General features: G+C 41.5%; 1 long non-coding RNA gene across 1 annotated transcript; it reads right to left on the bottom strand.

Moving 5' to 3' along the window:
• Positions 1 to 5,208: 5,208 nt before the first annotated feature.
• LOC120313149 lies at positions 5,209 to 13,580 on the bottom strand. Its single transcript, XR_005558068.1, has 3 exons — positions 13,159 to 13,580; positions 7,335 to 7,443; positions 5,209 to 6,050 (listed from the first exon to the last, which is right to left on the bottom strand). It is a non-coding gene; the product is annotated as an uncharacterized LOC120313149 (long non-coding RNA).
• Between the last annotated feature and the right edge of the window lie 212 nt (positions 13,581 to 13,792).

The following is a 13,792-nucleotide window of genomic DNA, read 5'->3' as shown; positions in this document are numbered from 1 at the left end:
GGGGGTTTCAGTCCTACCTAGAAAAGATGAGGGTTGAAATTGGGACATTTTGTGTAGAGACATCTGGTCTTCCTACATTATGGTCCTTCTACACCATGGTCCATTCTGAAACAGAATGTTAGGTCTGTCCTTTTTCAATTGTGCCTGGGAGGTTTTTGTGTAATATCTAGGCATCCTTAGCTGCAGCTGGCTGCTCTATTGTGGGAGTTAATGGACCACAGCTGACAGTCAACATCACTGTGGGTTTTGCCTAGAAGAATGTGTCTCCATTTGAAGTGCCCCTGTCAACCTGGCACTCGATTTCCACCAGTGGCTTGATGCTGCTTGACACACAGTCAAGGGACTTGCCATGTATAGTCAACTTCTGTGTCTTTCACCCATCCCTTCTAGTCACTCAACTAGCGTTTTTGTTCTTATTTGCCAGAAGCAGAACCATGATCTTCCTTCAACTGGCTTATATTTTAGTTCTAGGTTGCTTCTCTACTTGATTAGTTTCCATCCGTTGCTTCTTGTCCTGCTTTGGAGAATAAGTTGACCCCCTCTTCTCTGGGGCAGCCCCTCAAATGTTGGAAGACTGCTATCGTGTTAGATATGACCCAGCAATGGAGCACAGTTGATATGTCATTCTATAGCACAATCCTTTCTAAAAGGAGCATTTTTGAAATTGTTTCATATTGATGTGAAACAAAATAATTATATTGAAATAAGCATTACTATGGCAACCAATAATCCCTTTTCTATATTTTGAAAGGCTCCTCCATTGATTCCTCCTCTCCTTCTCGCTTGGGCGCAAAACTTTCTCAAGAATCATAAAGCTAAGAGGAAAATACGTGGAGTCATTAAGCATTGTTCTGAACTTCTTCGCTTACAAAAGATGCCCGATTTACTCATGAGTACAGAGTTTCCAAGCCAACAGAAAACCTGCGTGATCTTCCTGGGCTCCTTCTTATTCTAGTAGTCCTTAGGGACAGAAGATCTGGGAGGTCTACTTGTCCTCAATCAAGCACTTTGGCACTGGAAATGAAATCTATATAAGTAAAACAGAGTGAATAGAGACATACCCCAGAGTGGAAAATAATCAAAAGGCATAAGGTGAATGTTCAGAACTGCTTAAAGAAACAGGTCTGTGGCCTCATGTAAAGTCTGCTAGTAAACTTTACTTTGAATCTCTCAACTCAACCTATTTCACCATATAGTTAGGAAAATCAATCAAAATACTGTAGAGCTGGAAGGGACCTTGGAGGTCTTCTAGTCCAGTCCCCCACTCAAGCAGGAGACCCTATACAATTTGAGACAAGTGGCTGTCCAGTATCTTCTTAAAAATCTTCCAGTGATGGAGCACACACAACTTCTGAAGGCAAGCGGTTCCACTGGTAAATTGTCCTCACTGTCAGGAAATGTCTCCTTAGTTCTAGGTTGCTTCTCTCCTTGATTAGTTTCCAACCATTGTTTCTTGTCTTGCCTTCAGGTGCTTTGGAGAATAGGTTGACCCCTCTTCTTGATGGCAGCCCCTCCGATATCTTTGAATAATTGGCCACATTCAGTGCCCAAAGAGATGGATATCATGCTGGCTTCCAAGCAATCTTATGTCAACAGGTGCTCTTTTGAGAGAGGAAGCTGAAATTGATCTGAAAATGGTGTGAGAGAAAGCCAGATAAATCAATAACCGTTGGAAAGCGAGGGAAAATGCTAGCTTTCTTTGCGTTCTTAGAAAGTTGATGGAATATTCTGTTCAGTGAATCCAGCAGTGCTTCCTGTAGCTGTGAGCTGCTTCAGGAGGTCTGTTGGATTCCCTGAATAAGTGAACACAGATGTTCACTGACTGTTCTCTAAGCCCAGAGAAGGCTAGAGAATATTCCTTCCTACTACTGTAGGATAGGGTTTGCTTTTTTTTTTTTTTTAACCCCATGGCACACTCAGATACTTAGTCGTATCTCAGCTGTTTTCTTCAGGCATGGATACAAACATCTAACTCAGCAGATAGACTTGAGCAAGTAAGAAAGAAATCTCCCTTGGCAGAGGGATAGAGCATGAATAGCAACGCTGGACTAACTACATTGGAGAATTCAAATTGGCCAGCAGTTCCATGCAAAATGAAATTTTAAATAGCACAGAGGAAAACTCTTCCACTTAGAAAACGATCAGAAATCTATAAGAGGCTCTCTAAAAATGCCATTTTACAAATTGCCCGTTGCTCCAGTAATTGTCTGGCTTTGGGAAAAGAAGAAAAAAAAAATGGTGAACTTGTTCCAGCTCTTTTCTGACTGCGGTTTTGGCTCCGTGACATTAAGGGAATTTATGATTTGAAGGATGAGCTTTATGAAGATCACCTCGCTCACCCTTCTGTCTTGGTTAGTAACTGTTATTTCTTTTGATGCTGTAGATTAAACGTGTAGCTTCATCTTTTAATTAAAAGTGGCACGGTTTTCTTCGGTTTGTTTTACATTTTATTCCTAAGAAACAGCCATTTTAGAAGGCGGCAGGACTTCGGAGAGTCTAGCTTGTACACTGCCCAATCAGCAGGCCTGTGTTTGAGACCTGTTGCTGGGCAGGGTGAGCTCCTGTCACACGCTCCAGCTTGACTCAGCAGTTTGAAAGCAGGTGACTGCAAGTAGATTAATGGGTACCACTTCAGTGGACAACTTCACCGGGAGATGAAAAGAATCCCCAACTGGACACCCCATGGGCAACAGTGATATCACCAGCAAATCCTTTCGCCATGGAACACTTTGATGTTTCCAACATGGGGGAAAAAATATCTCTTGATGAGACAAGAGGACAGACAGACAGACAGACAGATAATCATAAAACACATGCTAGATTCTTAGGGATTTCCACGGCTGCAGTATGTATAGCAGTGGTTCTCAACCTGTGGGTCGGGACCCCATTTGGGGTCGAACGACCATTTCACGGGGGTCGCCAAACAATGCAGTCTGCCATTTTTTCCCCCCTTTTCCTTAGCTGTGCTACTTCGTTTTATTCTATTGGCTTTTGAAAGCCAATAGAATAGACTCTCTTGAATAGAGTCTAATTCTATTGGCTTTCAAAAGCCAATAGGAATTGTCCAGGCTGTCTCTGCCCTGCTGAGCCCGCCAAAAGTCCCTTTCTGCAAACGGTGCTGCACCAGTTGAGTAGTCCTTGACTTACAACCGGTTGAGTAGTCCTCGACTTACGATGGGTTGGGGGTCGCGGCATTAAAAAGGTTGAGAACCACTGATGTATAGTCTCTTTTCAATGTCTTCTTTCTTGTCTCATATAATACCATTTTAGTTTTCTGCCGCAGCTTCAATTCCTATGGTTGCCTTATATTTTTTTATTTGTGTGTAAGAAGAAGAAATTAAAATATATTTTAAGCAACCCTTTGAAAGCTGAAAAACCATCCTTTGATGGTAGGGTTCATTGTCATCAACATGATGACTTTTTTTAAAGCGCTTATATGGTTATTTAAAATAGATAAAATACCTTTATCTAAAGACAGCCACGCATGTTTGTTAAATGAGAATTTTCCTTCTTTTTCCTCCTTGCTTGCTTTTACTGAGCAGTGATCTGATGGGGGTGTTTATACTTAATATTTAAATTGCTTTTTATCTCTGTATTAATTAATGCTGTTTCTATGCTCTTCTAATGCGTTGTCATTCATACGATAGGAATTCCTTTTAATTAGCTGTGGTATTTAAAGCGCTTTCCTTCATTTTTATATCTTTCATTATAACCACTTAGGACATTTGGATATTGTAAAAAAAGCAAGTTATTTCAGATATTGCTGAAATGAGAAAACACAGCTTGTTGCATTTCAGAATTTCACGCCAGCCTGTTCATGGGAAACCCCACACACTGGTTGCAAACAGGGAGGGTTGTGTATTTTTTTGGCAACAGTCAAGGGCCAAGACTTTAAAAATGTCTCTTGGAATATGGCCAGCAGTTCCCAATAACTGCATTTCAGCAAGTTATAAGTTATAAGTGTATTCAGCAAGAATACACCCTGCCATTCAAAAAGCAGATCCAGGAAGATGGATCAATCTTCTTCTTTAAATAAAAAAATCTTATATAGAGTTCCCAGAACCTTGATTTTAAAACTGCTCCTCTAAGGTGAAATACAGATGTTACTGCTGACTGGCCGAAAAAGTTACGGACAGGTCCAATTAATGTACAGAAACCACAAAGATGCTGGGAGGGTGGGGACAAATAGTTTAATTTCTTTTCTTTTTTTCCCCTTAATGATATATTTTGATACAGAGAAAGATCTGCATTATTCAGGGGCATAAAACAGACTTGGGATTTGGTGGTCTCGTCTCATGTCAGAAATGGAGGAACTAGACAGGGGGAAATTATTAATTTATTTTAAAAAAATTCAAAGAACCTTATGGATTCCTAATAAGATCCAATCTTGCTTCTCTGTTAATAGCTTTTGAGACATCCAGGAATGGGTGCAAGTTCAAAAACGCTGAACAAAAACACTCCTTCGCCCAATGCATTGTTAAATTTAGGCTGCTCTGCCTGAAGGCCCTCAACCTCGATGTTTTGAAAAGTCAACCAAACAAATTTGTGGTGAAGGCTATTGATAACAATTTGTTGTAGCCCCAGTGATGAAAGCAGCTAAACTTTTGATGTTTTTACTGCTGAATATCAGGGTGAGGGCCCTAACTGTGAGCTTCTTAGAGACATTTTAGTTGGTCAATGTGGAACTGACTACTAAACTTCACGGCCTTTCGGATGACATAACACAACGCCTACGTTCCTATTTATTTTGAAGCCTCTGCCAATCAATGTCATTCAGTTCAATTGCCTGAGGTCATAATAATTTGTGAATCTCTAAAGGAAGGGTGCAATGCTGTGAATAAAATGTCAGAAGAGTGCTGGGTAAAAGTAAAGAGATTTTTTGGTTTGTGAGCATTATGGAGAAGGGAGGGGAGGGGAGGAGGGGAGGAGAGCAGAGGGGGGAAGAGGGGAGGGCAGGACAAGGAAGGGGAAGAGGGGAGGGGAGAGGAAAGGGGAAGGGGAGAGGATTGGAAGATGTGGAGAGACCTGGCCCACAAAATCGCCAAGAGTTGGACACGATTGAATGGATAATATCCCCATCACTTTATTAATTGATTAATTTTGCAACCTTATCAATAAGGAAAAGGAAAAATAAAATACATAATTTAATTTCAGGATAAAATAGATGAATACGGTGATAAAATGCATATGGGATAATACAAAAAATCAACCTCAGATAAGCAAATTTCCCTTACGGGATACCCCAATTTGTTCAATGAGTTGGGTTCTTAGTTCGACTGCCTTAATTTAAAATTTAGCTGTTCTGCTTACAATGTATACATTATATACAGGGTGCTACCAAACTCACCTGGAAGGTCACTTCATGGAATCTCGAGGCTTCTCTGACCTCACCTTAGTCCGTAGCAGGTGGAAATGATGTGTTCATCTCTCCGCACAGCTGTTTCCAGGTGTTGTTCTGCCCTGCATTCAACCAGCTCACCTGATGTGCAATCTTACAAGCAGAGGCTCAGAACGAAATGGGAAACCCACCGCCTTTGATATGTGTTAACTGCAGGCCAGATGGCAGGAAAAGAATAGCTTTTTTTAAGGAAATGATGTTTGACACATCCTTTGTAGGCAACGTGGCACTTCTGGACACACTTATCATCCAGTCCATCAAATGTTACTTGACAGGCCTAGACATCTGACATCAGGGTAAAGACAGCCAATGTTTACATGACTTAATGAGCAAACGAGAGGTTGAATAGAAAGCCGCCAGAAATGAAATTATTTCAGTTTCTCTCCAACCTTTTTGGCAACCCTCTCCAAAATTAAACAGAGAGAACATCCAGCCTTAGAATTAAAAATTAAGGATAGGATAGGATAGGATAAGATATAGAGTAGAGTAGAGTAGAGTAGAGTAGAGTAGAGTAGAGCAGAGTAGAGTAACAGAATGGAATGGAACAAAACAGAACGGAACTTGTACCTTTTTAGGAACTCCTGTTATTGCTCTCTAAGTGTCAGATCTGCCATCTTCAGCTTTTGTTTTGCTGGCATCCTGCAGTAAAATTCTGCGGGTGGAGAGGGAAGCAAAAGGAATGTAGAGTAGTAAAAATGAGCATGGGAACTGGAAGCCAAACGACGAGAGGGGGGAGGCACCTGATGGAAACCAGAGGTGCCAGGAAGGGAGTAAACCAGCCTCCAAGGGCGCCTGGCCTGGGAACAAAATGTGGAACTGCATCCAGTGGCGCCAACAATCAAACCACTCCCAAAACATCTGGCCTGCCTGCTATTGGACATTGGTGGGCTGGTCAAAGGGGGAAAGGGCCATAGGAAGGAGAAAAATGTAATCTTTGGGCAGGAATATTCAGACCTCGCCTTCCTTTCACTGCAACCACTTAACCTTAGTAAAACAGCTTATCACTTGGACCAAACTGAGTCGATGGTCTTTCTTTCCTAAGGATTATGCTGGGGCAGGCCTGACACTAAATGGCTAATCTTTGCATTATAGCAGAACCAAATTTCAGAAGTTCATCTTTTGACCCCCCAAAAAATGAAAACCAAAAGCTGTCCGTTCATTTGAAAAGTTAGTTCCTCGCATCAAACCCTTTGTTTTATTTTTCTTTTTGCTGCCATTGCTTCTTCGTTGACAAAATGCTGATGAGGGACAGAACCCATATGATCAGCAGAAACAAACCTGAATCCCAAAGAACCCAGAGGAATGCAAGATCAGACTCTCAATGTATCTGCATTTCCCCCCCCCCCCGGAAACCTGCAGACCCAAGCAACTTCTGGCACTCTCCCAGATGTGTTTCTTCTCTCTCTGGGATTGCGGAAATATAAGATGTCAACACCTTTCAGGCCTTTGTGACACCAGGTCTTTTAAAAAGAAACCTGAACTATGAAACACTCCGATTTTTGGACAGATTGGAAAGTTGCCAAAGCTTCTGGATGCAAATAATGCCTATACTGGTTGCATATAAATCCGTTTCTTCCCCCATTTAACAATATAAAAGGCAAGGCAAGTAGTGGAAGTCTCTTTGGAAAATTTATTCTGGAGGAGAGGAAAGGGGAAAAAGAGTAAAGAGACAGTCTGAGTTGCATACCAAAATTATCTGCTTTAACAGAGAGTCGTTTTCAAACATATGCAGGGATTTAACAGATGATCATCAGAAAGAAATACATTTTATCACAAGTAAGATGCAGAGCCTGGCTAGATATTTACCCATGATTACTTCTTACCAAATGTCTGAATGCCGAGCTACATTAGAAAGGTTCTCTTAGGGAAACGATAGGAATATGGATTGTGCTAAATTGATTTCTAATCTAATAAACTCTGCAAAACCTTTGCTCACCTCGAGTCATTTGGAGCTTTAGTTTTTCTGCCACCATGGCTATAACTCGGAACTCTTCCTGGATCAACAGTTCCTTTTTTTTTACCTTATATACTGTGTATCTTCTTTTCTAAAATAAAAATAAAAATATTCAGATCATTAATCTATCTGTGAAACTACATTGGGCTCTGCTGTCATTATTGTCTTCTCACCTTGAATTAATTTCAGTTTTGCTTTTATTATATCCTTGTAAAGAACTCTGTCTCGGATTCTTTTTTTTTTCTCATGAATTCCTTCAATTCTGAAATCCTTCTGAACACCGCTATAGGTTTATTAATATTAAATTATTAGGAATATAATCATAATATAATAATAACAGAGAGGCATGCTGAATCTTTGGATCCCAAAATAGTCCGAATTATGTATTTTTGATCCATTTTTCCTACGAGGAACTTCATCTTTTCATATTTGGTCCTCACCTTATCTTAACCCTAACCCTCCCTTGCCATAGTTGTTAAGTGCAGTTGTTAAGTAACACGGTTGTTAAGTGAATCTGGTTTCCCCAGTGATTTTGCTTCTCAGAAAGTCACCAAAGGGGATCGCGTGACCCCGGCGACACTGCGACCATCATAAATACGACTCAGTTGCCAAGCATCCAAATTTTGATCATGTGACCACGGAAGGGGGTGCTGCAATGGTCCAAAGTGTGAAAAACGGTCATAAGTCCCTTATTTTCAGTGCTGTTGCAACTTTGAATGGTCACCAAGAGGACTGCCTGAATTACTGAATTTCTGGTGAATTTCTAAGCCTCTATGAAGAAAGCCGAAGGAGTGGATGTACAATGGAAGAGCACCTCCATGTGGTTCGCTGACGAATCCATAGGCTTAAAAAGAAAAACCCGCAGGAAAGATGTGTCAGCAATAAATTGGATAAATTGATTTAAGCTTAACCTCTGGGAATCCCTTCCTGCCTCTTCTTTTACAATGCAACTTCAAAGGGCTGAAGAGGAATAGGGGGGGGAAAATGCATCAATTCTGTGGTTTTATCGCCAGAGCCGAAGGTTCTGGCGATTGCACCCAACAGCAATGCTGCCATCGGTGGGGTCCCCGGCAGCCAGAAGAAAACTTACCTTGTATTAATAACTATATAAAACATCATTTCTAAGTGGCAGAAAGTGGGAGAGCTTGCGGTGTCTTTTAATTGTAAGAAAAATTACTTTGAGAGAAGAGTGCCTGCTTTATAAATCGACCTGCTTCCTGGTGTGCTAATTTTCTATCCACTCGAAGATTTTACTTAAGGGAACATTTTGAAAGGGTGACCTCTTACCTCTAGATTAAGATTATACGGTCTGATCTCTTCCAGTTATTGAGGGATTTAGGGCCTTTATTCTGCTGTTTTCGCAGAATCGAGATTCAGATGTGATCTGCTTCTGAATAAACACTACCAACATTTTTGAGCACAAAAATCTCACAGAGAAATAGCAAATAGCAACCTGAGAAAAGAGAGAGGGAAAATAATTGGGTCATCCATCACTATTTTCAGGGGAAAATGGAAGTCCCATCAACAGAGCAAATGGCTGGTTAAAAAAATCTTCCAGGGTTTTCCATCAAGTCACAGGAATCTAAATAGAAAATGAGGTCTCATCCTTTCTGTGCTCTCCCTTGTTTATTTGCACCTTCTTAGAGGAAAGAAATTAAGCATGAAATTAACTAATCATGTTGCTTCCACGCTCCATATAAATCTTTCTAAAAAAAAAAAAAAAGTTATCACTGTCCTTGGTGTCCAAAACGAGGTGGAAGGATGGTGAAGGAAGGAAGGAAGGAAGTCTATGTCCTTCAAATGAATGGCGAGCTTCTCTCTGGCTTCACAAGTCCATGCTTGAAGGAATTGCTGGTGAAGGTGACATCAACAGTCTTGCTACATCAAGGGGTTTGAGATAGAGACCACCTCGTATGGTTTCTACCTGTCCAGAAAGAACTGATGGAATTGGCATGTTGGAGATCCCTTCAATTAAACAATGACATCTTTCGGGACACAAGAACCACCAGTTCCCTCACTCCCTGAGATGCCATCATATCATGGGAACATCAAAACCCAGTCACTTTGGGCGTATTTTGTCCAGCAAATCCATCGAGGAAAAAAAGCTAGAGAGAAAGCATGGATGAAAAGAACCTTAAAACTGGACACAGGAAATACAAATGTCCACTTTCCAATGTAAATTGGCATGCTCTACAACTTTTACCCAACTTTGCTTCCCTTTTTGGATGAAGCTTCTTGGACCTTTGGAGAGATCTACTTGTTTATTTTGCTCTGGGGGGGGGAGGGGGAATAAATGACAGTAGCTCGTTTTAACCCAATTGAAAAGAGCTTCAAAACTACTGAGAATGGGATGTCACACAAAAGGACTACAATAACTTCCACCAGTACTAAACACAATTATCTCGGGAAATTTATGGCTTCGAAAAAAGCAATAAAAGTCCACATGAAGTTCTTCAGAGAGGTTGTGTATGTCTTAATTTAAGTTAAGAGCATTTGTGGAAATAAGCATCATGCTTTCTGTGACTTCTCCTAAAAGTCACAATAAAGCATGGGAGCTACATTTCTTGCAAAGCTCTCCTAATATAGAGAGATAAGCAGTTTTGGCATACAGTACTTCAAACCAAATCAATACTCCAATAAATATTTTTGTGTTTTGTGTGTGTGTGTGTGTGTGCGTGTGCATGTGTGAAGGGCACAGCATCTGAGTCTCTTATGGAGAAAAATTAACAGAAGTTTAGGCCTGAAAGAAAAAATCATACCAATTTTGTCTCCTTTACAAATTTGTATTTGGGCAATAAAGACAATTGTCTGCCATAAATCCATTATTATCATTGCCAACTTTATTAGTATATTTTTACCATGGGAGATATGATGTTAGTCTTTCTAATCTCAAATATGATGTTTAATAGGATCATTCAAACACGTCCTCGTGGTAGCTATTTTATTACATTTGCAACAGAAGATGCAATACTCAATTATCTTCTTTGCTATTGCTACTCCAGGCTCTTATCTAGAAGCCAAAACCACACTTACTGGAATAAGCTGATTTTATGACTCATATTATCTTCGTGGAGTTTAAAAGACATTCACAACCATAGCCTTACTACCACAGTTCATAATAATTGGTCTAGCCCTTAAAAGGAGGAACATTACAATTAATTAGTAGAAGAACTTCATGGAAATATTATTTTTGCTACTATGGGTAGCTTAGCAAAAAATGAACTCACGGTGTTCTGAAATCTTACCAAACTGACTGCTTTCGTGGCATGGATGGGAAGCATCTGTTTGCATCCATCATTCAAAAATAGTAACTGTGAGAGGGACCTTGGAGTCCTAGTGGACAAGCACTTAAACATGAGGAAGGAAGGAAGGAAGGAAGGAAGGAAGGAAGGAAGGGAGGGAGGGAGGGAGGGAGGGAGGGAGGGAGGGAGGAAGGAAGGAAGGAAGGAAGGAAGGGGAAGGAGGAGGGAGGGAGGAAGGGAGGGAGGGAGGGAGGGAGGGAGGGAGGGAGGGAGGGAGGAAAGAAAGAAGGAAAGAAGGAAAGAAGGAAGGAAGAGAACTAATGGCTTGCAGTGTGTAAAAAAAATCTTCATTTCATAAAAAAGATACTTAAAGCAGAAAAAGCACACTTGGTCTCATCCGATCAGATTTATTTTTTCCAAGTCTATTTATGTGGTTTCCTCATTATTATTTTTAGATGTTATCCTGCAGGCCCAAAAGGTGTTGGAAAAGAGGTTCCCTATTTATTAGAAGTGAAACAAACAAGTTTTTAAAAATTATGGACCTCGATGTCGAGATATATTTGGCTGAAGAAATAAAAAGCACTCTTCTTTCAGTGCTGATCTGTAAAGAAAGTCTTAGAAAACAAGAAAAGGCACACAGAAATTCTTTGACAGTAAAGCCAGGGATGTATATTAGAACTAAAAAGAATTTATGAAATTAGAGTGACAGGCAAGGGGATTTTATTGATGTGTCTATTCTCACATTTTGTCCTCTCTGGCTCATGGTATTAAACAACCCTGCCAATTTGCAGCTTAAATCGGCGATAGGCAGGTAGCGAAATAGCTCCTTTTTTTATCTTCTCTGCAATAAAAGGGAGGCTTTCTCCACATCCTAAGAAATCTCTTCTTCACAAAATTGCAATGGGAAAAGGTATTCTTTTTCTTCTTGTGGATGTGCTTGTTTTTGAAGACATTTCACTTTTCACTCAAGAAGCTTCTTCAGCTCCATTCAAAGGTTCGGCTCCAGATAGAGCTGAAGAAGCTTCTTGGATGAGAAGTAAAATGTCTTCAAAGAAAAACAAGAAAATCCAGTTGCCTCCTGAAAAAGCACCAATCTACCAAGAGGACGTGATTGTTTCCCTTCAGTGTAAATGGACCTTTGAAATGGGAGTTGACTGAAATATTTCAGCCTAAGACAATTAAACTAATGTCATAAATACAGATATGCAAAATTCCAGCCTCATTCCTAATAGAACATAACAAAGAAACTGCTGTTGCAACAGGAAGCAGGTAAGAATGTAAGGCTACACAATATATTCAGAAAGATTAACTAGAGAGAAACATGGATAAACTGAGCTCATAAAATTAGTCCTTGACTTATGACCGGTCACAAAGAAAGGGAGGAAAGGAAGGAAGGAAGGAAGGAAGGAAGGAAGGAAGGAAGGAAGGAAGGAAGGAAGGAAGGAAGGAAGGAAAAGGAATACACAGCAATGGCACACTCAGAGGATTTTTAATCTGTTTGCATATGAAAGGTACTGCAAGCACTCCTTCTGATTTACAGCTTGTGCGAACTAACACAACTTCCATCCTCCAAAATTAGCACTAATTCTGCTTTGGAGTTTGTGTGAATGCATATGCGGCTGATAAGCAACTGGTGATGCATCTCATGGAAACAGATATTTTCTTTCCAAACAAGATTTCAAAGTGCCTTTCATTTTTATTTTCTTGAGCAGCAACTTGTCTTGTAGAGTCATCTTGTGGTCCATCGTAGTATTACATTCCGTGGCCGGCACACCTTTGCACAGCAAACTATCCCACGTTTTGGACTCCTGCTCGAAAGCAATATTTCCATTTAGGGGGAGGGGGGGGGGTAAAAGTCCTATTGCCATCCTCCCTTGGCATACAACCATTAAGCCCAAATGGGGTTTTCTTGTTCCATAAGACTAATAGTCACGTGACCATCTCCTTGGGCGATCCTCTGACAAGCAAAGTCCATGGGGAAGCCAGGTTCACTTAACCACCATGTCGTAACAACTGTAATGATTTCGTTAACAGCTGTGGCAAGAAAGGTCATAAAATGAGGCAAAATTCACTTAAGCGTCTCGCTTAGCAACAAAAATTTGGGAGCTCCATTGAGGTCCTAAGTCAAGGCTTGCCTGCATAACCCACGGCATTGCATGGATATTCTGGGGAAGTCACAGTTGTGAAGCAGTAAGAGAGTAAAAGACTGTGAGAAAGCACTAGAGACTATTGAATTAAAGACCTTTTCAAGTTACCAACAACCACAGGATGCTCAACACATTTGCTCAAGGTTGATCCAAATGTTATTCCCACGAGAACTGGACTCTTTTCAACCTTAAGCTGAAAAGGGAAAAAAAAAAAAAAAAAAAACTGGCCGCCATGCATTAGATTAGACCAAAAATGCCTATACTTGCAGAGCTATGCTTCTGTTTATTGACATTTGATATAAATACTTGGGCTTTGTTAGGCTCAAAATAGTCTTGGGAAGCTGGAAAAGCCACATATCCTACGAACGCACATTTTAAACTGTCCATTTATTTTCTTGCATAAATATACACGCTTACTTCGCCCCAGGTAAACTACCACCATGTCCGCCAACAAAACTCTGGCGGCCATTTTTGGCGGCTTCTCCTTTTATAAACCCAGGAATCCCGCCTCCTCCGTCACTTCCCCGCTCGGGATGGGTTTTTTCTGAGTCGTCCCGGTTTTGATTGGAGAGAGCGGCCATCACTCCATATTGAAAGAAGCGGAGGGAGGCATAGTCGCCGTTAAAAGAAACGTCGAGAGGAGGAGGAGCCTGACAGGCCCGAACGCGCGTGCGTGAAAAAAAAAACCAACCAAGAAAAGGCGCCCGCGCGCGCTCTCCCTACCGCGACGATCCAAACCGCGCGAGATCTCGTCCCAAACCTTTCGGTCCCGCTGGAGCCCAAGGGGCAGTTCTCGCGCGAACGGGAAGAGGAGGGAGGGAAACGAGAGAGAGGAAAGGGAGGGAAGGAGGAAACGAGAAAGGGCGCTCAAACAGTCCGCCGTCCGGGCGTGCGCAGGCGCAGCGCAAGCCGCGCGCGCCTGCGTGCCTCTCTCGCGCTCTCTTTCACTCCTCCCCCTCCCCTCCGCGGCCCCTCCCACCCGCGCTCGCCGCTTCTCCCGCCGCCGCCGCCTGAGGGAAGGAAGGAAGGGAAGGAGGGAGGGCGAGGGGAG

This window comes from Crotalus tigris, unplaced genomic scaffold (genome assembly GCF_016545835.1).
Source record: "Crotalus tigris isolate CLP2741 ecotype Arizona unplaced genomic scaffold, ASM1654583v1 scf7180000018585.330925593:3314079, whole genome shotgun sequence".
Classification (NCBI taxonomy): Eukaryota; Metazoa; Chordata; class Lepidosauria; order Squamata; family Viperidae; genus Crotalus; species Crotalus tigris.
This window is presented reverse-complemented; position numbering and strand designations above follow the sequence as displayed.